This window comes from Ixodes scapularis, unplaced genomic scaffold, assembly GCF_016920785.2.
Source record: "Ixodes scapularis isolate PalLabHiFi unplaced genomic scaffold, ASM1692078v2 PGA_scaffold8__174_contigs__length_109621045, whole genome shotgun sequence".
Taxonomy (NCBI): domain Eukaryota; kingdom Metazoa; phylum Arthropoda; class Arachnida; order Ixodida; family Ixodidae; genus Ixodes; species Ixodes scapularis.
The window spans coordinates 46,299,240-46,313,394 of NW_024609883.1; positions in this window are offsets into that span (position 1 = coordinate 46,299,240).

Genomic DNA, 14,155 nt, shown 5'->3' on the forward strand with positions numbered 1-14,155 from the left:
CAGTCTGGGTATCTTGGCCCTAATTCGCCAAACAAGTGCCAAACTTAGGCTTCGCTGCCGGGTAGTTCGGCTGTCGTCTGGCATCTTCGGGCCTAAATCGCCTAAAAAATGCCAGATTTAGGCTTACTGCCCGGTAGTTCCGCAGATCTTTGGCATTTTTGGGCCAAAATCGCCAAACTAATGCCAAAGTTAGGCTTCTTTTTTGATAGTTCGGCTATCACCTGGCACATTCGGGCCAAAATCGCCACAGATGTGCCAGAGTTAGGCTTACTACCTTGTAGTTCGGCAGAGCTTTGGCATTTTTGGGCCAAAATCGCCGAACTAATGCCAAAGTTAGGCTTCACTTTTTCACAGTTTGGCTGTCACCAGGCACATTCGGGCCAAAATCGCCACAAATGTGCCAGAGTTAGGCTTACTACCTTAAAGTTCGGTTGAGATCTGGCATCTTTGGGCCCAAGTCGCCAAACGAGCGCCCAAGTTAGGCTTCGCTTCCCGATAGTTTGGCTGTGATCTGGCAGCTGCGGGCCAAAGTTGCCAAACAAGTGCCAGAACTAGGCTTACTGCCTTAGAGTTCGGCTGATGAGGTATTTGATGTACGCGGGTGGTCTTCATCTTAATTAAATAGAAATCAAGTTTTATTCGGCTGGCAACTTTATCTTATTTTGGTTGTCTCTTGATTTCTGCAGTCCAAAGGTTGGCTGAATGTTTTGACGCGGCTGGAGCAGGCTTTGCAAACGCAAATAAATTGTGCCAGAGGTTGCACTCGCGCGTAGCGCGCGTAGGTACACAAGCCAATATCGGGGCGCGCCGTGAGACTGGTTCGACATTATGGCGCGTTCACGCCGGCGATCCGATCTACTCGCGCCATACTTTTCATCGCAAAAGCGACCATCGCGGGCAAAAAGTGACGGGTTTTGAGCAGTCGCTCGCTGACCCGACTTTTTACGATGCACTCTAGTCGCGGAGAGGCCGAGCCAACCAACGGCGTTCGGTGCGTGAGTTTTTGAGAAGCGACTCGCCAACGAAGGCGTTGGACTCGCTCATCGCGCACGCCAAATTAACCAACTAATTACTTTTATTTTTTTTTTTTTTTTTTGCGATGCGATTTAGTTGGATCGCACGACTGCTTACGTCCCCGGTGTGAATCCGCCTTTACAGAAAGTGCTGCCATTGAGCTAACATTACGCAAGACGGATGTGCGCACGTCTCCACAAGAAATATCATTATTAGGCGGCGCATTGCAAAAGCGAGCGTGGCTCTGTGCGTGTCTTGCATTTTGATTGAGCGCTGTCCAATCCTGTAGTGATAACAAAGTGACAAAGCGCTTAAACGACCGGGGCTCCGTGGTGCGCCTCCCGCATCTCACTTGGGGAACGAAAATGAAATCCCGGAAATTGTACTATTTTAGCCTGTTGATACTTTTTAAACATTAAAAAGTGGAGACACAAAAGGGACGATACAGACGGGACAATCTGAACTTTAAAGGCCGCTGTACAAACGGGACGTTCTACAGAGAAGAACCTTGTCTCCCGAAGCTAGAGGACGGGGAGGGAAAGGGCCATCGTTGGGTGGAAAGAGCGTCTAGAGAATGGGATTAGCCTCGGGGCGAGCCATCCTGTCGAGAGGGAGTGGGGACGGAACAAAGCTGGCCGTGGGAGTTCCGGCTACCAGGTGGAAGAAAGATAAGCTTGTCCAACGGCGACCTCGGATCCGAGGACGGGCACGTTAGAGAATTTGAAAAAAGCTGCTTGATTAGCCGGACGACCCAGTGCGGTCTACTGGTTCTAGAAGGTGACTCGGATGAAGAAAACTCGTTTTGCTCGAAAACTCTAAAAGCATTCTGGACGTGAACTCTTGCCACAAATAAAAATAACACATGCATGAAAAACTACGAAGGCAACTAAGCTTTCTCCTATGATGGGAGAATGCGTGAGCATTACAGGCAGAGTTATGTTGGCGCAACTTGCAATAAAGAAAGACAAAAAAGTTATGTTGGCGCAACGGACAGCGCGCTAGTTTCATGATCAAGCGGGCCTAGCTTCGAAACCGGGCTGGTTTTTTTTTTTCTCGTGTCCTTTTTTTTATTTCGTTTATTTTTTTATTTTTTCTTTGTTTGGTCACGTAACAAGAAAAATCACATGAACAGAATTTTTTTTTTTGGCTACGTCACCATATTTTTTTCTTATTTCTCCTTTCCTTCAGTCTTTCTTTTTTTTTCCTTTTTTTCGGTTTACGCTTCCTATCGCAAAACTCTTTGCACCTATTTCGCGTTAAATTGGCGTTAGCCAAATAATTTTTCTTTATGGCAGGGAATTCTGCCGTACGTACCCTATGTTACTATTACCAACCCTGGCTTGCAATTTCTGCTATCCAAAGGACTGGACTATGCCCTTGCTCCACGGTACGTTCCAAAACGTGACTTCATAATTGAAATTGAAGAGAAATTACTCAGACATGTGCACGATGTCACAGGGGTAAATTTTGCGAGAAGCCGCGTTGTCAGTGTTTCGAACAATGTGAAACCGGCCGGGTCACATTTAGATCAACAAGAACGCATTGCTTTTAATGAGTTGAAGTCAGACAGCTCCATCATGACTTTAAAGGCCGACAAAGGAAAAATAACCGTTGTGCTTGATAGGGATGACTACATGAAGAAGATGTATGAGGTTATAAATGACAGTCGCTATTTCGTGAGGCTATCAAGAGATCCCGCTGCTAAGTCCGAAAGAGAGTTAGCTGACCACCTTCGAGAGCTGAAAAAGAAAGGACGCATCAGTGACGACCTATACCGTCGTCTCTTCTCCTTTGACGCCGCGACACCCAAGATGTATGGACTCCCCAAAATTCACAAAACCGGGTTGCCCCCTACGCCCGATCGTATATGTTATTGGTTCATCCACTTACAGCCTTTCCAAATATCTGGTTATGATTCTGAGCCCTCTTACGGGAAACAATGAGTTTAGCGTCCGGAATTCCCGTGACTTTGTTGAACTTATACGCGCTCAGACCCTGCTACCGCACGAGGCTATGGTATCCTTTGATGTGATTTCATTATTTACGAATGTCCCCAACGCCCTGGCGGTTGATGTCGCCCGTGACCAGTTGTTGGCAGACCAGTGGTTGTCCACTCGCACAACCCTCCTTGTTGATGACGTAATACTCCTTTTGCGTTTTTGTCTCAACCAGTGTAATTTTAGTTTTAATGGGGACATATATCATCAGGTCAGCGGATGCCCTATGGGGAGTCCAGTTTCCGTAACCGTCTCGAATCTCGTCATGGAATATGTTGAGGAAAAGGTAATGTCTGGCATTGATTTCCCCGTGAAGTTCTACCGTCGCTATGTCGATGACACCTTTGTAATAGTTAACAGAGAGAACGTAACCGATTTTCACCGCAATTTGAATAGTGTCCACCCCTCAATTCAGTTCACCTGCGAACATGAAACCGATAGTACCTTGCCGTTTTTATATGTACGTGTCCATAGAACTAGTGAATCTTTCTTTAAGATGGAGACATCCGTACATGGTAAACCATGTGACAGACAAAACTTTCTTGACTACCACTCTCATCACCCTACTCAACACAAAAGCTCAGTTGTAAGATCGTTGCCTTCATCGTTCAGAAACAGTCCCATCTAACTCAACACTTAGCGATCAAGAACTTAGCCATGTGCGGGAGGCTTTGAAGAAACGTAACTACCCCGACCGGTTTATCAATCGCGTTAAGGAACAAATGTCCCGTCGGCGCCCGGATCGAGCCGAACGAACACGTGACGTCGTGTGCATCCCGTATCCCGTACGTTAAGGGGGTTTCGGAGGCATTGGGACGCGCCCTTAGGCCGTTGGCGTACGAACTGTATACAAACCCTACAGAACAATTGCCAATGTTATCTCCAAGCCAAAAGACCCGACCCCGCCAGAGGCAGAAAGGGTCGTGATCTACCAGGTGCAGTGCAAGGAATGTGACGCTTCCTACATTGGAGAGACGGAACGAAAAAGAAAAACAAGACTAAAAGAACACGCACGGGATGTCGCCAATTCCACGAACGCCACCCGCTTCAAGTCCGAACTCGTCGACCATGCATGGACGTCAGGACACCAATTTGACTTTGACAAGGCGAGGGATAAAAGGTGGGGACTGAGGAAGCTGCTGGAATCTTGGTTCACCCAGAACGACAAACGCGGAAGTGATTCATCGCTGGTAAACAAGAACCGTGGCCCCCTGCCGGACGTGTACACAAACTTTATGCCTAAATAGCCGAGCTTTTTTGTGCGACTCTCACTCGCTCTGCTCTCTACTGAAGATGCCTCCCGCATGGGAGGCGAAACGTTTAATTAAATTGTTATTTTTGTGATGTCAAGCCGTTTTTGTTATTACATTTATCATGTCTTCGCCCGGCTTCTGGAGTATTGTTGCGCTCCTAATTTCACCGGTACGACAGCCTTGGGAGGCCACTGCGAGCGAGTGGGGACAGAATAATTGAGGCTTATCGGATGGCGACAAGCCCGAAAAACATAACCACCCCGTCCATTCCGCTCTCAAGAAAGGAGATTATCTTTCTGAGGCCCTCAATGGAAGCCGAACGCTGACAGACTAGGCAAGGCGACAAGGTCACCGCAGAAGCGGCCTTTCCTTTTATGCGTTGTTGATTCCCCTTCGACCTCGCCTTTTGCAAATCCTCCCCACCTGCTTTTGTGTCTTCGTGTGGCTGTCAGCGAGCGCGACAGCCGCTTTAAGCAAATCAAAAGGGTGAAGCGAAACGCGTGACCCAGCGTGACCTCTCTACGTAGGACGCGTAGGACAAAAACGTTTGGACGAAACTTTTCACGTGACTTTCTCTGTCACGCTGATGGGATCTCTGGGGCTGTCGTTTTCGCCGTTTGCCTAGTTATAGAAATAAGCGGGCCACGTAGGTCCGGTTTTCGAACTGCTCTTCAGTGTTCTGTTGCTTTCGTGCGCTGCAGACGCGGCTGTGTTTTTTCGTCGTAAACGGTCGGAATACGTCCATGCCAATTTTTCGGTAACAGCCATTTTTTGCACCGGAGTTCGTGGAATACTTGTGATGTGTTTGTTGGACACGCTTCGACAAAAACTGCTCTTCGCCGACGACGAGACGTCAGTCCTCGAATCCTCGAATGTGTTTGTGGGGTGCCTGAGTTGGATTATGCATCTATCAAGGATTACATGATATCGCTCTTTTATTAGTAAGTGCACTGCAAGCATGATTCTGATGGTCGTCCTGCTTTGCTCTCAATCTCCGCGGTTTTTGTGTGATGAGTTTTGCTTGGCATGAGGACAGTGTTAATTGTATTTTATAATTTGCTTTTCGTTTTACAGAGAAGTGTGACCTTTGTAAATATGTTGAGAATACACTGTGTGCAATGATAGTTGTTTAATAAACTTCTGGGAGCGATCGAAAAAAATTTGTTTGTCCGTATAAGTGATTGGATATGCAACAAATGACATGCAACGTACACATACTTGCACGACGTTCGGCCAATACGAAGCAGACGCATCGTAGAGTTTTCGCACAATATTGCGCTAACGCGAGGCCGGGGCGAAACAGCTGTACGGCAATACCGGCCGGGTATCAAACGGTGGTACAAAACTGCACAGTTGAGCAATATTGGAACCGACTTTCGGCCGGCACTGGCACGATACTGCAAGGTATTGCCGTGCTGCTTGGGAACGGAGGTGACGACATCTTACCATCGTGTTTCCAACGCTTGTTTAATTTACTTCTCTTCTGGGACGCGTGAAAGAGCACTTCTGTGACACACCAGAGATATTCGAAACTTGCGCTGGCCTCTCGGCTTTCTTTGCCACTTTTGGCACTTATTTGGCACTTCAGTGGGTAGCCAGAGAAAAGCCAAACTTCGGCATGCCCCGAATCGACAAATTAAGATTTACTGCGGCAGTTATGGCTCAAGTCTGGCACCTACTTTGGCGCTCCTCTGGCGGACCAGAGAAACGCCAAACCTTGGCACGTCCCAAATACCGAAATTAGGCGTTGCTCTGGCAGCTATGGCTGAGGTATGGCACCAACTTTGGCGCTCCTCTGGCGGATCAGAGAAACGCCAAACCTTGGCACGTCCCAAATACCGAAATTAGGTGTTGCTCTGGCAGCTATGGCTGAAGTATGGCACCAACTTCGGCGCTCCTCTGGCGGACCCGAGAAAAGCCAAACTTTGGCACGTCCCGAATACCGAAATTAGGCGTTACTCTGGCAGCTATGGCTGAAGTATGGCACCAACTTTGGCGCTCCTCTGGCGGACCCGAGAAAAGCCAAACTTTGGCACGTCCCAAATACCGAAATTAGGCGTTACTCTGGCAGCTATGGCTGAAGTATGGCACCAACTTTGGCGCTCCTCTGGCGGACCCGAGAAAAGCCAAACTTTGGCACGTCCCAAATACCGAAATTAGGCGTTACTCTGGCAGCTATGGCTGAAGTATGGCACCAACTTTGGCGCTCCTCTGGCGGACCCGAGAAAAGCCAAACTTTGGCACGTCCCAAATACCGAAATTAGGCGTTACTCTGGCAGCTATGGCTGAAGTATGGCACCAACTTTGGCGCTCCTCTGGCGGACCCGAGAAAAGCCAAACTTTGGCACGTCCCAAATACCGAAATGAGGCGTTACTCTGGCAGCTATGGCTGAAGTATGGCACCAACTTTGGCGCTCCTCTGGCGGACCAGAGAAACGCCAAACCTTGGCACGTGTCAAATACCGAAATTAGGCGTTTCTCTGGCAGTTATGGCTCAAGTCTGGCACCAACTTTGGCGCTCCTCTGGCGGACCTGAGAAAAGCCAAACTTTGGCACGTCCCAAATACCGAAATTAGGCGTTACTCTGGCAGCTATGGCTGAAGTATGGCACCAACTTTGGCGCTCCTCTGGCGGACCAGAGAAACGCCAAACCTTGGCACGTCCCAAATACCGAAATTAGGCGTTGCTCTGGCAGTTATGGCTGAAGTATGGCACCAACTTTGGCGCTCCTCTGGCGGACCAGAGAAACGCCAAACCTTCGTATGCCCCGCATTCCCAGATTAGGATTTACTATGGCAGTTATGGCTCAAGTATGGCACCAACTTTGGCACTCCTCTGGCGTACCAGAGAAGAGCCAAACTTTGGCATGCCCTAGGATCGCCCAACTAAGGCTATAGTTAGGCACCGTACTTTGGCACTGATGAGTGCCATGGTGCAAAAACCTAACTGCGCCAAAGTTGGGCCCTTATGTTTGCCAGACCTTTCCCCAAGTTGGGCATTCCTCTGGCGTGCTACCTGGGGAGTGTTCTGTCCGTTTCCACCTACACGAAAAAATAAAGTACAAAAGCAAAATTTTTGTATGAGCCGACGTCCACCCAATAGCGAATTTCATTGAACGGCACCGCCACCGACCCACGTTTACCGCAGTGCAGCCAAAATATGTCATGGTTCGCTTGCGAACGGTTAGTGTTTTTTTTTAATGGAAAATGAAAACTCTCCTCAGGCAAGAGTTGTGTGCGTTTTCACGTTTTATTTACATGAGACTGAAATTAACCGCCGTGTCGCTTGACAGTAGTCATCTGAAACGGTGGCGTGGGGAGGGGGAGATGGGACAAAAAGGACAAAGATAATGATATAGAAAGGGAGAGAGAGAGTTATTTGTACAACGTCAGGTAAGCGTACGTAGGTGAGCGCCTACTCTCGCGCCATCTATGTAATGAAGTGCAAACTAAACGAGAAGGACGACCGTGTAGCGTTTTTTTTGCCACCCGTACATGGTAGTCGGATGTCGACCGGCAAAGCGACGAGGTGCAGGAGTTTTGAGTTTTCAAGGCTTGTATATTGTTCAGGCTAGAGAATCAAGTGTATTGCTAGACTTCTCCGGCAAAAAAAAAAAACCTGCTATTTTATTCAGAGGGCTTACAACCGACGATGATTGCAGGTACATGGAGAGGAGGTAATGTTTTGTTGACATACGCTACTCCCCTTGCCTTGTCGTATAGCAAACATTCTGGCCTGCATTCACTTGGTATGGCTATGTCAGGGTATGTTCTGGGGTGATTTCAGATAAGATCGACCAAAGGATGGCTGGTCGACATTTTTAAATCAACTATTGTTTTTATATGCTATTGTCTAGTGTCTGGTATAAACGAATCCAAGCTTTGTTTTGACCAGGGAAAAAATTTGGGGACAGGAAAAATCGTAAGGCATGAAGAGCTGGACACTTGCATTAACGCGCACTGATGGAGGGGGCATGTTTAAAAGTGAATAACTGAAGCGATAAATTTAGTAGAATTCTAATACTTTTTAAAAACAAACTATGGGTACATTTGGTTTGTAATATATAGTAACTGTATTTATTTCTATTATATTTCATTTTCTGTAAATTCCCAAACATGCCTGCTCGAACGACAAATGGCGAAATTTGGAGGCCTGTATCTCATGAAATAATTTAATCATCATCATATACTTTTCAGTTAGCATTGTACTTATATGTGGCTATTATTTAAAGAAAATATATGAGGTATATGAGGTATCTGAGTTATATGATAGTCAGGATTTATTTAGGCAAAGATGGGAAAAAACTTAAACAACAAAAATTTCCGATGCAAATAAAACAAAAAAAAAACCTTCGATTTTTTTTTTAAATTTGGGCACCCTGTCATACTCTATTTCGGCATTCATTTCTATTAAAACGTGTTGCATTATTTGATTGAGAAAGAAGACACAACTCCCAAAGTAGGGTCCTTTTTTAAAGCCTACACTTAGCAGTGCCCTATACGAGAAGTGACTCTGAGTTTCAGTTTCATGAGACTAGCTAACACAATCTTTTATATATTTTTATTCAGGTGAGACCATTCATAGCTATATCAATCGTTGACACAGTAAAAGTGAGTAGAAACTGCTGTGTACAAAGAGCTATCATATCGCGAACTAGTGATCCTGAAACGATCCTGCAGCCATCGGCCACTGGGAACTTCGTTTACTTTATTTTCCTATGGCACTATATGCTCCTCTCTCTTCCCCTCTATCTCCGTCTTTCTCTCTCTTATATATATATCCCTGAGTTATATCTAGAATAAAAACATATGCAAGCATTCCCTTTCGGCGCGATAGTGTTCTCTGGCTAGCAACAACCATTTCCTCGCGAAGATCACGATTGTAAAGCAGTAGTTGACGGAAGTAGCAGACGACACTCGTCGCAAGTTCTGGCGAGAAGGCCGATACAATCGTTTTCGCATTTCCCCACTCGAAGTCAAGGTTGAGGGAGCTCGCTTCAATTAGCAAAATATGGCCGCCGATGCCTGTTTACTGTGCAGTTACGCCTGCCGCCATCCCACTCGCTGGCTTCGCGGGCGACAATATCAGGCACAAAAAGGCACACCGACAGACAGAAACACCCCCGAATACTCGAGCCCCACCTGAATACAATAGAACGTAAACATCGTCGTAATGCTAACCTAGGAAAGGTTAACATGGCGAAAGTGATAACGCTTTAGGTAAGGAAAAGCATGGCGTGTGGCGTGAGCCGGATCCTTACACGAGGTCCAAGGTGAGCACAGAGACCATGTCTGCTGCACTAGAGTACTTCATGAAAGTCGACTTACAATGTTCGCGCCAAGGTCCCAACCAGAAGGATGCGATCTCTGGCATGCTCGACGAGGAGAAAACGTTCGTGCCAAAGCGCTTCCTGCAACGCTAAATCCGAGAGGCCTTCCGTGTATACAAAGACAAGCATCCTGATTCCGGCGTTGGGCTAACGAAATTTTATTCCTTGCGCCATAGACGGGTCAAATGTATTCCACACCAGGAAGTGTGCGTTTGTGTGTGCTGCCCCAATCATTCCCTTTGTATTGCCGCTGTAGAGAACGCTACAGGCTCAACATTCAACATTGATGAAATGAACTCAGCCTTCCTGTACGACTTAGTAACAAGACTGTGTCTTTGAGGAGACTGTGATCACTGCCCAAAAGGCCAGTCTCTTACATTCGAAGAACTTCACATTCCAGAGGATGAAGAGATTGTGCTTACAACATGGGAGTCCGGCGACCTTGTGAAAAAAACAACAACAAAAAAACATTAGATCCTGAGGCTTCCCTAAAAGTTGCTGAAGTAACGGTTGAAAGTTGGATATTTCACAACCATATCCGACAAACACAAAATAAAGCGATATATGAAGAAAAGCAGTGCATGCAACGCGGAAGCATGGTCTTTCATTTTGACTTTGCTGAAAACTGCACCACTGTGCTTCCTGACATGTTCAAGCATACCACTAAAAAAAAAAAGTTACGATACGATATTTATATCTGTAGTGACGACAAGAAACTCTACAAACTGCTTTGCTATCATCAGTGAGGACCTGCGTAACGACGGCGCTCACACTTGTTTGGCTCTATAAAAAGTGAAAGAGTGAGTTAACGACAACGTTGCGGTATACTCGCACGCGACATGAGTAAGTGGCGGAGCCGCAAGTCTTTTTAAGAATCGCTACCAGCTTCACCAGTTTGTACAGAACGATTGCCCACACGCCCAGTTGTTATTTTCTGCATCTGGACATGGGAAAATGCATGCGACGGAGTTGGCGGACTCGTAAAGCACCAGGCGACACTGAACAACCTGAGAGAACGTTCAATAAACGCAGTTCAGACGGCCAGGACAATGGTAAGCGTTTTATCCGAGAAACTGGGTGCATCTTGTGTATCTGGACGAAAATGAAATTGTTCAATATTATTAAAAAAAAACAAAAAAAAAAACAGTAAAAAAAAACAAGAGTGGCTGACGGTGCGCGCTTTTCCTGGCAAGAGGGGATTGGTAGCCGAGTGGTCTAGCGCACACCAGCTCGCAGCACATGGAGCGAAAGATCGCGTTGCAGATCCCAGGGATCCTGGGTTCAATCCCCGCCCCTGTCCGTTTCGATCTGGATGAGCATCGTTTCCCTGCATGCACGGTCGTGTATCACTACAGCGCAGTGCACGTTAAAGACACCAGGTTAGCGGCTTTACCGCACTGGCTATATTGCTCATCTACAGCTGAGAAACCAGACGCCCACTGTGGCAGACTAACTTCCAGCTGAATAAACATAGACACAACAATTTTTTTTTGCTGGTATTTAGTTTTGGCTTGCGTGGCGGCTGTGCAAGGCCTCAACAGGAGGAACCTGTGACATATATGTAGCACGGACAGTCGGATCTGGTTAGAAGAAACTTTATTAAATGGGTACATCGATGAAAGCTTTACCCTAAAGTGTCGAATTTGATTCCCCAAGGACTGCTCGTTTCGAATGCAGGGACATCGTATTTATCACAGTTTTTTTCGCGGGGTATTTAACCTACTGTTTTACTTGGTGATAGCTTATAATCTTTATTTCATCGCCATATGAGAATCACAAAACGTTATCTTCGCGCAGAATAAAATATCTCGGCTTGCCACGATCCATTCGTACACCGAGAGTATCGAAGCTCTTACAGTCCGGCGCAGTGGCACCCCTCACCTGAAATGGTTTGTCCCCGGAAATTCATAGCTAACCTAAACAATTTTATCATTCTTTACTTTTGTGTGTAGAAGTACACTTATTTCTTTTATTCTAAATATAGAATACACCGGAAAGTAAACCTTCACACTGCATCATCTTCTCTCGAATCACTAGTCTCTAATATGATACCTCTTTGTACGCTGCATGTAAAATGCTGTATATAGTTTCTCCACAATTTTTCTGTGTGAACGATTGATATAGTTATGAATGGCCTCATCTGAGTAAAAATATATAAAATATGTGTGTAAGTATAATGAAACTGGAACTCAGAGTCACTTCTCGTATAAGGCACTGCTAAGTGTAGGCTTTGAAAAAGGACCCTGCTTTGGGGAGTTGTGTCTTCTTTCTCAATCAAATAATGCAACATGTTTTAATAGAAATGAATGCCAAAATGGAGTATGACAGGGTACCCAAATTAAAAAAAAAAAATCGAAGGTTTTTTTTTGTAATATTTGCATCGGAATCTTTTGTTTGAGTTTTTTCCCATGTTTGCCTAAATATATCCCGACTATCGTATAACCCAGATACCTCATATATTTGTTTAAATATAAGCCATATATAGGGTGGTTCAAGTCACCAGGCTCGATATAAAATGGACCGTAAAAATCGACGCCTGCACGTAGCAGTTTAAACTTTTCGTCAAAGGTGTATTTCACAAGTCAGTTTTTTCTTGTAAAATTACAGAGCGTAGTTCTCTTTTATTAGAAAATAGGGCCAAGAAACTTGCCAGGGTCTACGGCGCGCGGTGACCCAGACTACCAAGTCCAGTAGCGGGCTGTGTTTGCCATTCGAATTGATAGATGGCGTCGGGAGCAGTTTCTGAAGGTGCAGCTGACCAGCAAAAGATAGCAGACGACACGCAGACGAAATCCGTTGGCAGCAAAAGCGCCGCCGTTATGCAGACGCGTTTTTTTTTTTTACTTTAAGCTTTGTTTTTATAGTTCGCATTTATTTCTTAACCGAAGGTACATTTCAAAAATATTATATTTATTTTAATAAACCACGGAGGTCGCGAGCCGTCGCGATTAGGAGGTAGCGCCATCTATCAATACGAACGCCAAACGCACCCCGCTACTGGACCCCTGTCGTCTGCGTTTGTGCCCGCCGTTGACCCTGGCAAGTTTCTTGGCCTTATTTTTTACGGAAACAGAACTACGCTTTGTAATTTTACAAGAAGAAACCGACTTGTGAAATACTCCTTTGACGAAAAGTTTAGATGGCTACGTGCAGGCGTCGATTTTTACGGTCGATTTTAGATCGAGCCTGATGACTTGAGCCACCCTATATAAGTAGAATACTATCTGAAAAGTATATGATGATTAAATTATTTCGTGAGATCCAGGCCTCCAAATTTTGCCATTTTTCGTTCGAGCAGGGATGTTTGAAAATGACTAGAAAACGAAATTTAATGGAAACAAATATAATTACTATATATTACAAGCAAACTGTACCCATAGTTTGTTTCTAAAAAGTATTAGAATTCTACTAATTTTATCCTTTTAGTTATTCACTTTCAAACATGTCCCTTCCATCAGTGCGCGTTAATGCGCACTCATGGAGCGGTCCACCTCTTCATGCCCTACGATTTTTCCTGTCCCCAAATTCTTTTTCTGGTCAAAGCTAAGTTTGGATTCCTTTATACCAGATACTAGACAATAGCGTATAAAGACATCAGTTGATGTAAAAATGTCGACCAGCCCCCCTTTGGTAGATCTTTTCTGAAATCACCCTCTAGTAATGTATGCTCTAAAACACTTTCAAGATACGTCGTTGGAACCTATCACACCGAACTATCACTGGTTTGCTTCCGAAAGGAAACAAACCAGTTGTTTCCTTTCGGAAGCCAATCGAACGTTGTACTGGGATCGCTGTCACGCGCTTTCTAGAAGCTGAATCGTAGCCAGCCGTTTCCCTCCTTCGCAATCATTGGCCCTTTCAAACAATCCAACTTTGGACAACGAGAAAAACATTTTTTTTAATGACGGCACTCGTAATCACTGTCTCTTGTCGCATATTTAGGCAGGAAAGCACACTTCACTCAAAGATGTCTCACTTATTCGCTGCTCATCTAACTGGAAGTTGCGCCGCAACAAGTCGAGGAACCTGGCTCACAGACACACGACATATTAGTCGCAGTGATGGACGAACAACCCATAGCTTCAGGCTTTTTTTATCGTAAAGATGCCCTGGGCTGCGATATCAAAACCGTAACCACGTTTCCCATAGGGCGCCGCCATATTGAACTGTAAAAATACTTGTCGACTCTTTCGGTGCTCCGCTGCGCATCACCCATGCGCACGCATGCCGTGCGCGCCGTGAATGGAAGTCGCTCAGTGCGGTTGCCTGGGTGGCGCGCATCCCAATGGAAGATGCGAGGGCTATCCGGTGCACACAAAGGGCACACCGGTGGACCGAATGAAAGACGTTATATATCTAATCTGCGTCAAACCAAGAAATGACATTGTTGGCGTCTGTAGCATTTAACTAAGGTGCCTGTAGCGCGTCTCCGCGCGTCCTACCTCACCCATACATCAAAAGTAATCCCAAAGTGAAAACAAATGACGTCACAGAAGCCGGAGTGTCATGCTGTAGCCTGCCGCGATCCTGGCGGCTGGTCGTAGAAATGCCGGCAAAAAGCA